The sequence below is a fragment of the Artemia sp. Qi Xiang Cuo genome, unplaced genomic scaffold (genome assembly GCF_049724085.1).
Source record: "Artemia sp. Qi Xiang Cuo unplaced genomic scaffold, ASM4972408v1 HiC_scaffold_3223, whole genome shotgun sequence".
NCBI classification, from domain to species: Eukaryota; Metazoa; Arthropoda; class Branchiopoda; order Anostraca; family Artemiidae; genus Artemia; species Artemia sp. Qi Xiang Cuo.
The window spans coordinates 136,644-151,288 of NW_028300616.1; the positions used below are offsets into that span (position 1 = coordinate 136,644).

Sequence of the window (14,645 nt, forward strand, 5' to 3'; positions counted from 1 at the left end):
CAAACATAATCGTATACCAGCGGTAAGAATTGAACCCACGCCTCTGAAGAGACTGGTGGCTAACACCAGTGCCTTGGACCACTCGGCCAGGCTGCCTCTCATAAATAAATATATATGTGAATTTGGGTTGCAGCAGTAGCTAGCAACCTAGTAATAGACGATCAGTCCAATGCTAAGAAATATAAAAACCCAAAACTCTTAAAAATAGAGTCAGATCAAAATACAGTAAAGAACGATCTCTCGCCCATAGTAACTGATATATGGTGGCTCTAGGGGTAGTTACAGTAAATACAGTGGCGCCAAGGGTAGCTACAAGTACATAAAAGGATCAATAGGGTTCGTCGTAAATGCAGAATATGTAAGTTTCTAGGCAATTTAGATATATTGACCTTGCGAAAAAGAGCGAGGTGAAGAGGACACTGAAAAGGTATGAGGAGCTTGAAAAGCTTGCTAAAAACGATCCACAGAGTAGTGATTTGTACATTGCCCACTGGGTTATTGATGTCTACCCTAAAAGACCGGAACATATGGAAAATATCATTATAGTAAAGAACGAACTATAGCCTATAGTAATTGAACTACAAAGCACTCCATTAGACTAATATGAAGGATGGGTCTACTTAATTATAGTCTTGCTACAGATTGATCAATGATGTCATAATCGTTGGTTGTAGCCAGGTCGTCTCTTACTATTCCAATTAAGAAAAAGCCAAGGGCTTTTTCCTGTTTGTAATCAAACAGTTCATGGTATCGAACTTTATAGTAAGATCTGGGTTGCATCCGGGTCCAGCGTGCTTGAGATTTAGCACCTGGCCTTTCAGACATTTTGAACTCTTATGGTGAATATCTGGAAAGAACAAGACATAGCAGATTTTTATTACCAAACAGCCCTAAGTATATCTCCTTGCCATTCCCGAGCTTTAGAGAATCACAAGAGAACGCTGCCTTTAGTAAACAAACTTGATGAGTGTTTGCTACAGAATACTGCAGGAAAGAAAGATCAAATTGTGACGTTTCCCGATGAAGCAGTTTTTAAAGAAGTTTCAAATGATATTAAGTCTCGCTATGTTTAACATACAGCCGGGATTGAAGGTAATACTATGACTTTAGCACAGATACGTTTGGTACTTGAAAGTCGAAACCCTATGCCCGATAAAAGCTTAATTGAATATAATGAGATTCTTGGAATTGATAACGCTTTAAAATATCTCTCGAGTGCTCTGCTTAACAAACCAGGCGATATATCAGAGGAGGACATATTACAAATACATAGTTATGTGCTGCGTCTGGTAGACTCCAGTGAAAGAGGGGTTTACCGTCATACCAAGGTGTCTGTTAACGGTCATAAGCCTCCACCTCCACAAGAAGTAAGGTTTCTCATGACTGAATTTATCAACTGGCTCAACTCAACTGACGCGAGAAGCTTACATCCGATTAAATACGCTGCACTTGCTCATTTTAAGCTGGTATCAATTCACCCATTTACTGATGGCAATGGAAGAACTTCCAGACTTCTAATGAATCTAATGATAATGCGAGCTAAATTTCCTCTCGTAATTATCGATAAAGAAGAAAAGAGTTCGTATTTCCAAGCTCTAGAAATTGCTCAGCAGGGTGATGTGCGTCCTTTCATTAGGTTTGTTGCTCACTCTGTAGAAGAAACGCTAAATGTTTTTCTTCTGGCCATGTCACACCCAGTATTTCATCTTGCACTAGAGGTAGAAAATGTCTAGAGCATCCACTGTGGAGCAAACGTATTTAAATTAATCGGTCTTCCTGTGAATGTTGAGGACCGGTCCCCGATCGCTCCCCTGTGAGGACCGAGTCCAAGCGTAAAAGACACATTAGCTGTTTGTGAGTATAAAAGACTCAATTGTTTTTATTGTAGTTTCAACTCGTTTTCAAGTTGGGTCTGATTGCTCGTTTTAATTTGTGTGAGTTTTGTTCATTCATAGTAATTCGTCTTCTTCTTAAATTTGTCTTGTTATATGTCTTATTGCTGCCCGTTATTAATTCCAATATCATTCTTTGCTTTTTATTTTACTCTTTGATTTGTTGCTTTTGTAGATGTTTGAGCATTTCTACATAAATTTGACAGCAGAAGAATTCTTCCAATTGCACAAAAAACAGATCTAGAATTCACACAAGAAACAAAAAAGCAGTAACTTTTCAATGTAAATCAACTAAATAAAAAGATTGAGCTGGTTAAAATATACTACTACTGCTAACTCTATGCAGCACCAAACCGCATAAGGTCTGCTCAACTGTACACGCTCCTCCTCCATCTCAATATGTTCAAGGCTTCCTTACCACTTCCAAAGATCTAGATGTCACAGTATCTGTTTTCACAGTTTTTAGCACACTAACCAAAGATATATAAAAAAAAAAAAAATGGTTACACACGGCCTTTAGTATGAGGAAATGGAAAAAGAACCCCCTCTTCCCACGAAAATAAAACACAAGTTCTCTTACCTCTGCTCCTCCCACAGAGAACGTTTTTTTGAATTGCTCGACAGAATTACCCAAGTCGTATGAAAAAACAGAATATGCTTACCAAACCCAAAACATCATTCCAACTAGAACATCATTGCCAAAGCACCAGACGAAGAAAAAAATTACCAAGATAAGGTGCTATACTCAGTAAAACAAGACTTTCGAAGAACCTCTGGAAATGGCTTCATTTTCCCCAGGTATTATTAACTCACTTTGTAAACTTTTATAATTGTAATAAAGAACGACCTCTTGCCTATACTAAATTTTATACGCTACTTGATTATAGCATAGTTTAGTAATTCCACAGATAGCTTGGCACTGGAACATCGTAGAGAGTTGTTTAATGGCTCATTTTAAAGGAGATTTAATGGGGTTAAAAACCTTTTGCATTTATAAAACAAATTATTTTTAAAATAGAATCATATTTCTCATGAAATTACATTAAAAGAAGATCATTACAATAACAAACCATTACATACATTGGACTTAGCTAGAGACTGTTTTTGAGGTTCGTCTCTTACTATTTCAAAGAAGAAAGAGCCGTAGGCTTTTTCCTGTTTGTAATGCGGGTTGCAGTGGTAGTTATTATAATAAAGAACGAAGCAGGGTTGCAGCGGTAGCTAGCATTTACATAAAGAAACGATATAGTTCATCATAAATGGTGTTTGTCAATACGGTTTCATTTTATATAATTATCCATTATTATTTAAAATGCAGTAATGTTTTGGGGGTTTTAACAAAAAAATTATTTGTTAACTGGAATCCGGGTTGCTGCGGTAGCTAGCAACCTAGTAAGAGACGATCACCTCCAATGTTAAGAAATATAAAACCCCCCAACTCCTAAAAAAAGAGTCAGATCAAAACAAAAAGTACACCATTAGAACCGCCTTGTCCGAATCCTCTATAAAGGAAACTTACCGCCCTTTGGCTTGAATAACAAAGAAAATATATTGGCTTGAAAATCAAGAAAATTGACTTTTACCACGTTATTCTCCACAAACGGGATATTTTTTTCTTTCTTTTCCACAGATTGCTTGGCACTGGAACATCGTAGAGAGTTGTTCAATGGCTCATTTTAAAGGAAATCTCTAGATCTAGCGCTATATGTACTTAATTTTTTTTTTTAATTAATTTTTTTTACAAAAACTTAATTTTTTATATACAATATTAAACAATGACGTCATAGTCTTTGGATGTAGTTAGTACATAAAGTCTGGATCATAGAATTAAAGCTGAAACTAAGTAAAGAACAATTATGCCTCCATATATTCACAGTGATCTATAAAATTTCCCATTACATCTATAAACTGTTCCACAGTTGCCGGTTCATACCTTGGAAGCTTTTCACTAAACATGCAACATTTCTTTTGGATATTACTATGAAGTTTTGCGAAAGCATCTCTAGCTGACTTTTCAACAAAATCCATTCTTTCAGAGATAATTTTAATCTTTAATTTTGAATATTTTTCGTAATCCCGGTAAAAAATTCGTAAAATTTTTCTAAATTTACTAAGATCAGTCAGCATTGTTGCCATGTTTTTGGACTTCTGAATATAATTTTTAATTTTGCCCTTATTTAATAAAGAACGACCTCTTGTCTATACTAAATTTTATACGCCACTTAATTATAATATAGGTTAGTAATTCCAAAGATAGCTGGCACTGGAACATCGTAGAGAGTTGTTCAATGGCTCATTTTAAAGAAAATTAACGGGGTTAAAAACCTTTTGTAATTAAAACAAATTATTATTAAAATAAAATCAGTTTTTTTGCAAAAAATGTATAATAAAGAACGACCTCTTGCCTATACTAAATTCTATAGGCCACTTAACTATAGTATAGGTTAGTAGAGTTTTATAGTCAAGAACGAACTTTTGGCAAAATTTTTACATTAAAATACGAGCATTGGAGTATCAAACCATTGCATACATTGGAATTAGTTTGCCACTTGATTGATTGAGGTTCGTCTCTTACTATTTCAAAGAAGAAAAAGCCATAGGATTTTTCCTGTTTGTAACCAGGTTATTATTAATGGTTAACGGTTTAGTTTATTTTTAATGGGTCATTTTAAAGGAAACTATAATAAAGAATGACCTCTTGCCTATACTAAATCTTATACGCTACTTAATTATAGTATAGGTTAGTATTTCCACAGATAGCTTGGCACTGGAACATCCTAAGAGGTGTTCAATGGCTCATTTTAAAGAACATTAACGGGGTTAAAAACATTTATAGTAAAGAACGACATCTAGCCCATGTTAACTGAAAAGTAAATAGGGATTATATAATTTTCATCAGTATCATGGCTGTAGAGATGGCTGAAACCTACTAAAGAACAAACCATGGCAAACATTAGACTTAGTTAGCTGCCTGACTCTTCGAAGTTCGTCTCTTATTTTTCCAAATAAGAAAAAGCCATAGGCTTTATCCTGTTTGTGATTTTATCATTTAAGATCGATCGTTAACTCTTAGTGTTCTGAACTAAAATCCTTCTTAGGTGAAGGACGAGTCCATCTCCACTGGACCGATGCAATTTCTAATATAAATATACCATTCAGTTTATGGTTTCTAAGACGTAATAAAAATGTTTGAAAATTATCCAATACAATTTTGGATCAATTAACTTTATAGGATAAGACATAAAGAATCAATATGGCTCAGTCTTCATTATGCTCTTGACCGAGTAAGACCTCGTTCGTGGGTGTCGTGGCTGTATCAGATGCCAGTGGCGATTTGTGAATTTTTGCTGCTGCAAGTGAATCAGTTTTGACTGGTTGTGCCTAACGGTAAAGTCATTGCTGTTTTGCCGATGTTCCTGTAATTTGGATAGCTGTTTCTGTAGCTGTGAGGGGTGTTAGCCGTGCCCTTTTAACGGTGGCTGAGCGAACTGCACGTTCGGATTGGCGTGGATAAAAAATTCAATCCTTTCTGAGGTAAGCCAAGCCCAATTTTGGTTTTCTTTTTTTCTTTTTGCGTGGTTGAAATGGGACGAAAAAGGAGGCGTGATAATCCCACAAATGACATGCCAAGTTTCCTAAACTTGTCGGCTAGTTCAACTTCGTCTCAAAATGTGACATTATCGAGTCTTGGTGAAAAAATTAACACGTTAATAAGTCTTGTCAAGGGCAATGGTGATAAACTGGACTCACTTGAAAATAAAATTAAGTCGCTTGGTGATCGTGTTACGCAACTAGAGGTTTCAAATTCAGACTTTCAGAAAAGAAACGTGGAAAGCGACCAGCGTATATCATCGATCGAAAATCAGAAGGATTTGCTTAATGAACAGTACAAAATAATGACAGATGAAATTAGTAACCAAAGGTCCGCTATTAACCAGACAGTATGCCGGCTTGCAAAGATGGAGTTTGAAAAACTTCAGAGCAACATTATTGTGTGGAATGTACCAACTGATAATCAACAAAATGCTATGGAAATTTGCACGAGTATCATTACAGAAGGACTTGAGCTATCCCCGGTACCACGCCTCAAAGTGCTTCAGGTTAATAAACTAAAAAAGTTTATTAAAGTTGAGGTTGCTGATAAAGATGAGAAAAATGAGAATTCTGAAGTGCGCTAAAAAGCTAAGGGGCAAGACAATTGCTGGGTTTCACGATATTTACATTAGTGATGACGCTCCTCCTGAAATCAGAAAGATGAGAAATGACCTCCTGCGTAAGAAAATTAAACTCCGTGAAATCGGTATTGAAGCCTGGGTATCGAAAAGCTTTCCACCAACGCTGAATTTTAACCGACTTAATGGTTCACTGGCGAAATACTCACATGAAGATTCTATTCCTGAATTAGATCAGTTTGCCCGCAGTAAATTGCGCAATAATGATAGTTCAGAGCGTATGCGAGGAGAAAGAAGTGGCGGATGGTTTGACGCACCTGGTGAAGTGATGGCTGATTAGTGATAACTATTGATTGTTATTGCTCTTAATTGAATTTATTTTCTCTTTTTTTTAGTCTATTTTCTTCTCATTTTATTTTTTCCGTATTTTTTTTTTTCTTTATTTGCATTATTAATTATATTATTATTTATGATTTTTTTTTCCAGTTAAATATTATTTTCGTTATTTTCCTAATAACGAAAGTGAATTGCGTAGTAAATTGTGCAATAAAGATAGTCCAGAGCGTATGCGAGGAGAAAGAAGTGGCGGACGGTTTGACGCACCTGGTGAAGTGATGGCTGATTAGTGATAACTATTGATTGTTATTGTTCTTAATTGAATTTATTTTCTCTTTTTTTAGTCTATTTTATATTCTTTTTATTTTATTTGCATTATTAATTTATATTATTATTTATGATTTTTTTTCAGTTAAATATTATTTTCGTTATTTTCCTATAAAGATATTTTTTTCCCTTTGGTTTTTTTGTTGGTTTTTTTTTTTTTTTTTTTTGTTATTAAATGTGTGTTAATAAATTTGATGATTTTAAATAGCTACGATACCCACTAGTATTAGGGAATGTAATGGGCGAAACTGCGAATGCAGAAACCCAATACGTGTTTTTGTTTTTGTTTCTTTGTTGTATGTGTTTTGGTGAAAATTACCAATGCCCGTTAACTGCGACCGGAATTTGGTTCGATAATATAGTTCTATTTTGGAAAAGAATATTGACATTATTTATGAATGACCAGATGGTTGGGAGTAAATTGGAATTTGTTTTTTTTTTATGTGTTGTTTTTTGTAACCGAATGCCGTGGACATTTTATATGCTTTATTGGTTCCCTCTTTCGCACGCAAGGTTTCTTGTAAGAATTGGTTAGAATGAATGAATCACCTCCAGGTACACCTGATTTTAAGGAGTTGGAAAGTAAAAAAGTAAGTTTTGAAAGATATAATGAAATTTTGAGCGAGAACGTTGATCCTGGTGGATGCTGTCGGCTGGCATGTGAGGATTCAAGGTATGTGTTTTTGAGTGATGTCCCTTCGGAGAGCCGGGGGGATGAGAAGCAGATCAGTATTTTCCATATAAATTGCCAAGGGTTGAATTCCAGCTTTGATTTTATTAATGATATATCTAGTCTCTCTGTATTTCAGGTAATAGGCCTTACGGAAACCTGGCTTAACAAGCATAATTCTGAATTGCTGCGGATTCCTGGATACTCTTTATTCACCAAAAATCGGGAGCTTCGTCAACATGGGGGATTGGCAGCGTATGTTCGCTCGGATATTAAGGTAACGGTAAAAAGTGATATGTCGGTTTATAAAGAAATGGTATTTGAGTCGTGTTTGTTAAAGTTTAAGATTTATAAAATACAATGTTTTGTTATTTTTTCATAACGCCCACCATAGAGTGCGTTTGATTAAATTGTGTACCTCCTTGAGCAGCAGCTAGAGAAGATTACAGTGGAGACCCCTTGTTTTTTGATGGGTGATTTAAACGTGGACCTAATTGATCCTGGTCAAAAGACTAATCTTCTATTAGATATGATGATTTCTTATGGCCTGATTCCGTCAATTAATGTAAGTACTCGAGTAACTGCGTCAACTGCGAAGTGCCTTGATAACATTTTTACAAATGTACCGTTTTCTAATCCGTGTGTCCTGGTTAGTGATACCTCGGACCACTTTGGTGTTTTTGGCTCATATTCAACATCGACGCAGACTTCTCCTTCGGTAAATGGCAGGTTTAATAAGATTACACAAGTACTGGATCCTAGTGCCCTCTGTGATTGTAAAAACAAAATAATGGATGTTAATTGGGATGAAGAGCTAGCTCTACCTGATCATGCTGATGCGAAGTTTGTGAAATTCTATAATAAACTGCTTAATCTGCTGAATAGTTGCACTAAAGAGGTACGGAAAAGAGCTCGCAGAGAAATGCCTAAGAAGCCGTGGGTGACAAAAGGATTGCTCAGATCAATAAATCGAAGGGATTTGCTGTTTAAAAAGAAAATGTTACAACCTAGTGATGTTAATGAAAGGATATACAAAAACTACAGAAATACATTAAATAGACTTTTGCGAAAAGCAAAGGAAGCTCATTATAAGAAAAAGTTTGGTGATGCAGCTGGAAACCCCAATAAAACATGGCGGATAATTAAACAGCTCATAAATCCTCCCCACACAGTCGCCCCGGATCAGATTATTGGTCGAGTAGGTGCAGAATTAAGTGACCCGTCTGATATAGCCCAAGAATTTGTTGACCACTTCGCTACAGTTGGACATAATGTGGCTGAGGGAGTAAGAATAGTGGATGGCGACCGCCCTTTCCAACATTACCTTGGAAATAGCGAAACAGAATTTTCAGTTTACCTGAAACCGGTGACCGAGAGTGAAGTAAAAGAAATAATTTTCGACATGAAAAATAGTGCAGCTGGTAGTGACATTTTGTCTCTACGGATAATTAAATATCTGTGGCCAGCTATATCGCATGTATTAGTTAACCTAATAAATCTTTGTTTTAAACAGGGAGTATTTCCATCTTGTTTCAAGTTGGCACGAATTACACCGGTTCATAAGGGGGTGATCACAGTGAGGTAAGTAACTATCGCCCGATTTCCGTTTTACCGGTCATGTCAAGACTTGTGGAAAAGTGCTTTTCCCGGAGGTTGTACCATTATTTAGAGTGCCATTCAATACTAACATCCACCCAGTTTGGATTCAGAAATGGACGCACGACCGAACAAGCTGTGGCTTATCTCTGTGGTGTTGTGAATACTGCCCTGGACCTTGGTTTTAAAGTGTCTACCATCTTTTTGGACATTATAAAAGCTTTCGACACTGTAGACCATGGTATATTGCTTGAAAAATGTGAATTTTATGGGATTAGAGGGCCTGCTCTTGAATTCCTACGTAGTTTTTTGTCTAATAGGCAGCAGTATGTGCGAATAAATGGATCTACTTCTTCCGTTGTAGATATGAAATGTGGTGTGCCACAAGGGTCCGTTCTTGGCCCCTTGCTATTTTTGATATTTGTAAATGATCTTGTACTGTCCCTGAAGGATGCGAAAACTAAAATGAGCGACATGTTTCACAGTGACAGTGACGTTACAGTACCTCTATTTGCCGATGATACTTCATTGATCTGCATTGCAAAAACAGAACGCCTTTTAGTTGAATTAATGACACAGTGTTTAGATCAAGTGTCTAGCTGGCTAAGAGTTAATAAAATAAAAGTAAACCCATCTAAGAGCAGTTTTGTAATATTTTCGCGTACATCTAATTACTACCCATGGATCCAAGAAGTGAGTTACCTGGAAGGTAAAGTTAAGCGTGATCAGTGTGTTAGATATTTGGGTATTATGCTAGATGAAACACTATCTTTTAGGAAACATGTTGAAAAGGTGTCAGGAATCCTGTGCCGTAATCTGGGAATACTGCGTAAATTGAAACATGTATTACCCCCTTCTGTTCTTCGCACTTTGTATTTTTCTATTATACATCCACATATATTGTATTGCTCATCTATTTGGCTGAGTACGTTTCCATCAATTACTAATCGAGTTCGAGTGATCCAAAATAACGGAATCCGTGTGTTGACTGGTAAATCAAATCTTGTATCTGTTAGAGCTACCTATATTGATGTAAAAGTATTACCTGCTGCAGGCCTTAGAGATTTTTATAGCCTTCAATTTATGTTCAAATATAATAATGAATTATTACCGTCTTGCTTTTCAGGAATGCTAAAAGCTAGATCTTCGATTCATGATCATGAAACTCGCCAAAGGGAAAATTTACATGCCCCGCTCGTGGTGTCTGCCAGATCGACATTCTCGCCTATTTATAGGGGATTAAAGTTGTGGAATGGGGTTAATAAAGAGTTAAGAGAAATAGGGGATCTGAAGGATTTTAATAATAAAATAAAAGGAATGTTATATGAGAAATATGATTTTTAAAATTTTTTTTTTTTTTTTTTTATTTTTTTTTTTTTATGTACCTGGAGGACAAGTATAGTGATTTTGTGATTGGTGGTAGGAACCGCGTGCGAAGGGGAATGATTTTTCTTTTATTTTATTTTTTTTAGGCCTAGGTTGTATATTTCTGTTGTGAATATGAAATTTTGATATATGCCTACCCTTAGGACAACCTGACCCCAGGTTCTTGGGTCGGTAGTGAGTAAAATGTATTGTCCTTGTGTGTGTTAATAAATTACTATTACTATTAAAAAAAAAAAAGGACGATCATTTGAATAACAAACCATTACATACGTTAGACTTTGTTTACATTAAAGAACAAACTTCCAGCCCATTGTAGCTAAAATAAGATTATAATTAATGTTAAAGATTGATCAATGTTACAGTAAAGAACGATCTCTGGCCCATAGTAACTAATATAAGGTGGTTTATATTATCCGGGTTTTTTACAGTAAAGAACGATCTCTCGCCCATAGTAACTGATATATGGTGGTTCCAGGGATAGCTGCAAGCTATTCAGATTGCAGCAGTATTCGGGTTGTTTTACAGTAAAGAACGATAAGAAATATAAAACCCATAACTCCTTAAAAAATGAGTCAGATCAGATAGGCAGTGGGCTAGCACTGCCTGAGTAAAGAACGATGTTTTTCCGGGTTGCAGCGGTAGCTAACAACCTAGTAAGAGACGATCACGTCCAATGTTAAGAAATATAAAAACCCCTAACTCCTAAAAAAAGAGTCAGGTCAAAATAAAAAGTACACCATTAGAACCGCCTTGTCCGAAACCCCTATAGGAAACTTTCTGTCCCTTGGGTTGAACAGCAAAGGAAATATATTTGCCTGAAAATCAAGAAAAGTGGCAGCTACTACAGCACTCTGCGTAAACAGCATCTTTTTTTCCACAGATAGCTTGGCACAGGAACATCGTAAAGAGTTGTTCAATGGCTCATTTTAAAGGTTTTATCATAAGGAACGAACTCTTGCCTATACTATCTTGTGTAGGCAACTTAACTACAGCATAGGCTTGTACATTTATATTTAAATTATATTTAAGGTTAATATATTAAAATTTTCCATTAAAAGACGATCATTGGAATAAAAACCCATTACATACATTTGATTTAGTTAGCTGCTTAATTGTTTGAGGCTAGTCTCTTACTATTTCAAAGTAGAAAAAGCCATAGGCTTTTTCCTGTTTGTAATCAATTAGAAAGAGTTCTATCTTTAAAATAAGTTACGTAGTGCTTTGAGTCACTTGAAAACTAATAAGTGAGAAAGAAAATTATTACCTGGAAATCCCTGTTGTTAAATAAATTTATTCGGGTTTATAATAAAGAATTTACAATGAGGAACGAAGTGTAATTTTTACATTAAAGAACAAACTTTAGTCCATAGTAACTGAAGTTATATCAAAAGACGATCATTAGGAGATCATAAGTAAGGGATAAATACTGTAAATTGGTATTTTGTAAGTATCGTTGGAATCTTGGTTTTATTAAAAGCTGAATTAAAAACTAAAAAAATGACCCCGTGTGGCTTTGAAGCTTTCGGTTAACAGCCGATCGTATTAGCCACTTGCACTATGGCATCATTAATTAAAGTTGTCAAATTAACAATATGGTATATAAAATTTAGGATTCATTTGCTTAAACGTAATAGTAATGAACGAACTCTACCGCACAAAATATATTTGTTTACTTTAAAGAGTTACTTTTATAAAAAGTGATTGTTATATGAAATGGAGAATTTTTTTTGTGTTTGAGCACAAATTCTACTCCTAGATCGTAATAGATATAGCTATTATTATCTAAACTGCAAAAATATTTCCGATTTGTCATCACCAATGTTAATGTTTTAATTGAAATTAGAAAAGTACCTGAAAATTTTAAAAGAAGTTTAAATTTTTACATAAAGGCTCGATCATCGAATTTAAGCTGAAACTAAGTAAAGGACAATATTGCCTCCATATATTCACAGTGATTACATTAAAAGACAATCATTTGAATGTATAGTAAAGTTACGTAAAGGATCGATGTGGTTCATTATAAATTATAAAAGGTTTAGAGCTTCTAATGTTCGAAGATTATAGAGTTAAAATCCGGGTTGCAGCGGTAGCTAGCAACCTAGTAAGAGACGATCACGTCCAATGTTAAGAAATATAAAAACCCATAGTTCTTAAAAAAAGAGTGAGATCAAAACAAAAAGTACACCATTAGAACCGCCTTGTCCGAAACTTCTGCATAGTAAAATTTATGTCCCTTGGCTTGAACAGCAAGGGAAATATATTGGCTTTAAAATCAAGAAAAGTGGCAGCTACTACAACATTCTGCCTAAACGTGTTATTTTTTTCTTTTTTTTTTTCTTTTTCTTTTTCTTTTTTTGTATCCAGAGATAGTTTGGCACTGGAACATCGTGGATGGTTGTTCAATAGCTCATTGTAAAGGAAATTAATTGGGTTAAAAATCAATAGTAACTAAAATAAATTATTTCTAACAGAGAATAAATTTTTCCACCAAAAACTGCATTTTGATGTCTTTTCACACTGCAGTCTTTCAAACATAATCGTATACCAGCGGTAAGAATTGAACCCACGCCTCTGAAGAGACTGGTGGCTAACACCAGTGCCTTGGACCACTCGGCCAGGCTGCCTCTCATAAATTTATAATAAAGATCGAACTCTTCCCTATACTAACTTGCATACGCAACTTCACTATAGTTAAGATTACAGTATTTATATTATGCATCATTATAAATTATAAAAGGTTCAAATGTTCGAAGATTATAGAGTTAAAAATTTTCCCACCCCGGGAATCGAACCCGAGCCTGTTAAGTGAAAGTTAACTATCCTAGCCACTAGACTATATTGAACCATAAAAAATTATGATTTAAGAGCCATATGCGTATTATTATTTCACCATACCAATTATAATAAGGCCAAAACAAAATCGTCGACTTGCAACCTTACTTTTGACACATTAGTTAAATCTTCATCAGGCTTAAAAAATGTTTTGCTAGTTTTACATGAAAGAACGAACCTTAGTCAATATACAATAAAGAACGACACCTTGTCCATGTTAACTAAAACATAAATAGGGATTATGTAATTTCCAATAGTATCATGGCTGTAGAGATGGCTGAAACCTAGTTACAATAAAAAACGATCATTGGAATAACAAAAATTGCATACCTTTGGAATTAGCTGACTACTTGATTATTTGAGACTCGTCTCTTACTATTTAAAAGAAGAAAAAGCCGTAGGCTTTTTCCTGTGTGTAATCAGTTGATTATCATAGGCAGCGCGCTAGCACTGCCTGAGTAAAGAACGATGTGGGCACAATGTGTTTTTTTCCGGGTTGCAGCGATAGCTAGCAACCTAGTAAGAGACAATCACGTCCAATTTAAGAAATATAAAAACCCCTAACTCCTAAAAAAGGAGTCAGATCAAAACAAAAAGTACACCATTAGAACCGCCTTGTCCGAAACCCCTGTATAGGAAACTTTCTGTCCCTTGGCTTGAACAGCAAGGGAAATATATTGGCTTGAAAATCAAGAAAATTGACTTTAACCACGTTATTCTCCCCAAACGGGATATTTTTTTCTCTTTTCTTTTTTTTTTCTTTTCCACAGTTATAATAAAGATCGATCTCTTCCCTTTACTAACTTGCATAGGCAACTTCACTATAGTGAAGATTATAGTATTTATATTATACATCATTATAAACTATAAAATTACCCAACATAGTAAGAGACGATCACGTCCAATGTTAAGAAATATAAGAACCCCTAACGCCTAAAAAAGTCAGATCAAAACAAAAAGTACACCATTAGAACCACCTTGTCTGAAACCCCTGTTTAGGAAACTTCTCTGTCATTTGGCTTGAACAGCAAGGGAAATATATTGGCTTGCAATCCGGGTTGCAGCGGTAGCTAGCAACCTAGTAAGAGACGATCACCTCCAATGTTAAAAAATATAAAACACCCCAAAACCTAAAAAAGAGTCAGATCAAAACAAAAAGTGCACCATTAGAACCACCTTGTCCGAATCCTCTGTAAAGGAAACTTACCGCCCTTTGGCTTGAATAACAAAGAAAATATATTGGCTTGAAAATCAAGAAAATTGACTTTTACCACGTTATTCTCCACAAACGGGATATTTTTTTCTTTCAGCTTTTTTTCCTCCTCAGCTAGCTGGGCACTGGAAAATCATAGAGAGCTGTATAATAGCTCATTTTAAAGGCAATTGCAACATCTAGTGCTTTTTGTAATTAAAAATGAAATACTTTTTAAAGTG

At 35.3% G+C, this 14,645-nt stretch overlaps 1 pseudogene; it reads left to right on the top strand.

Annotated features, from left to right (window-relative positions):
- Window positions 1-260: 260 nt before the first annotated feature.
- Window positions 261-1,817, top strand: LOC148938481 (protein adenylyltransferase FICD pseudogene; annotated as a pseudogene).
- Window positions 1,818-14,645: the final 12,828 nt, after the last annotated feature.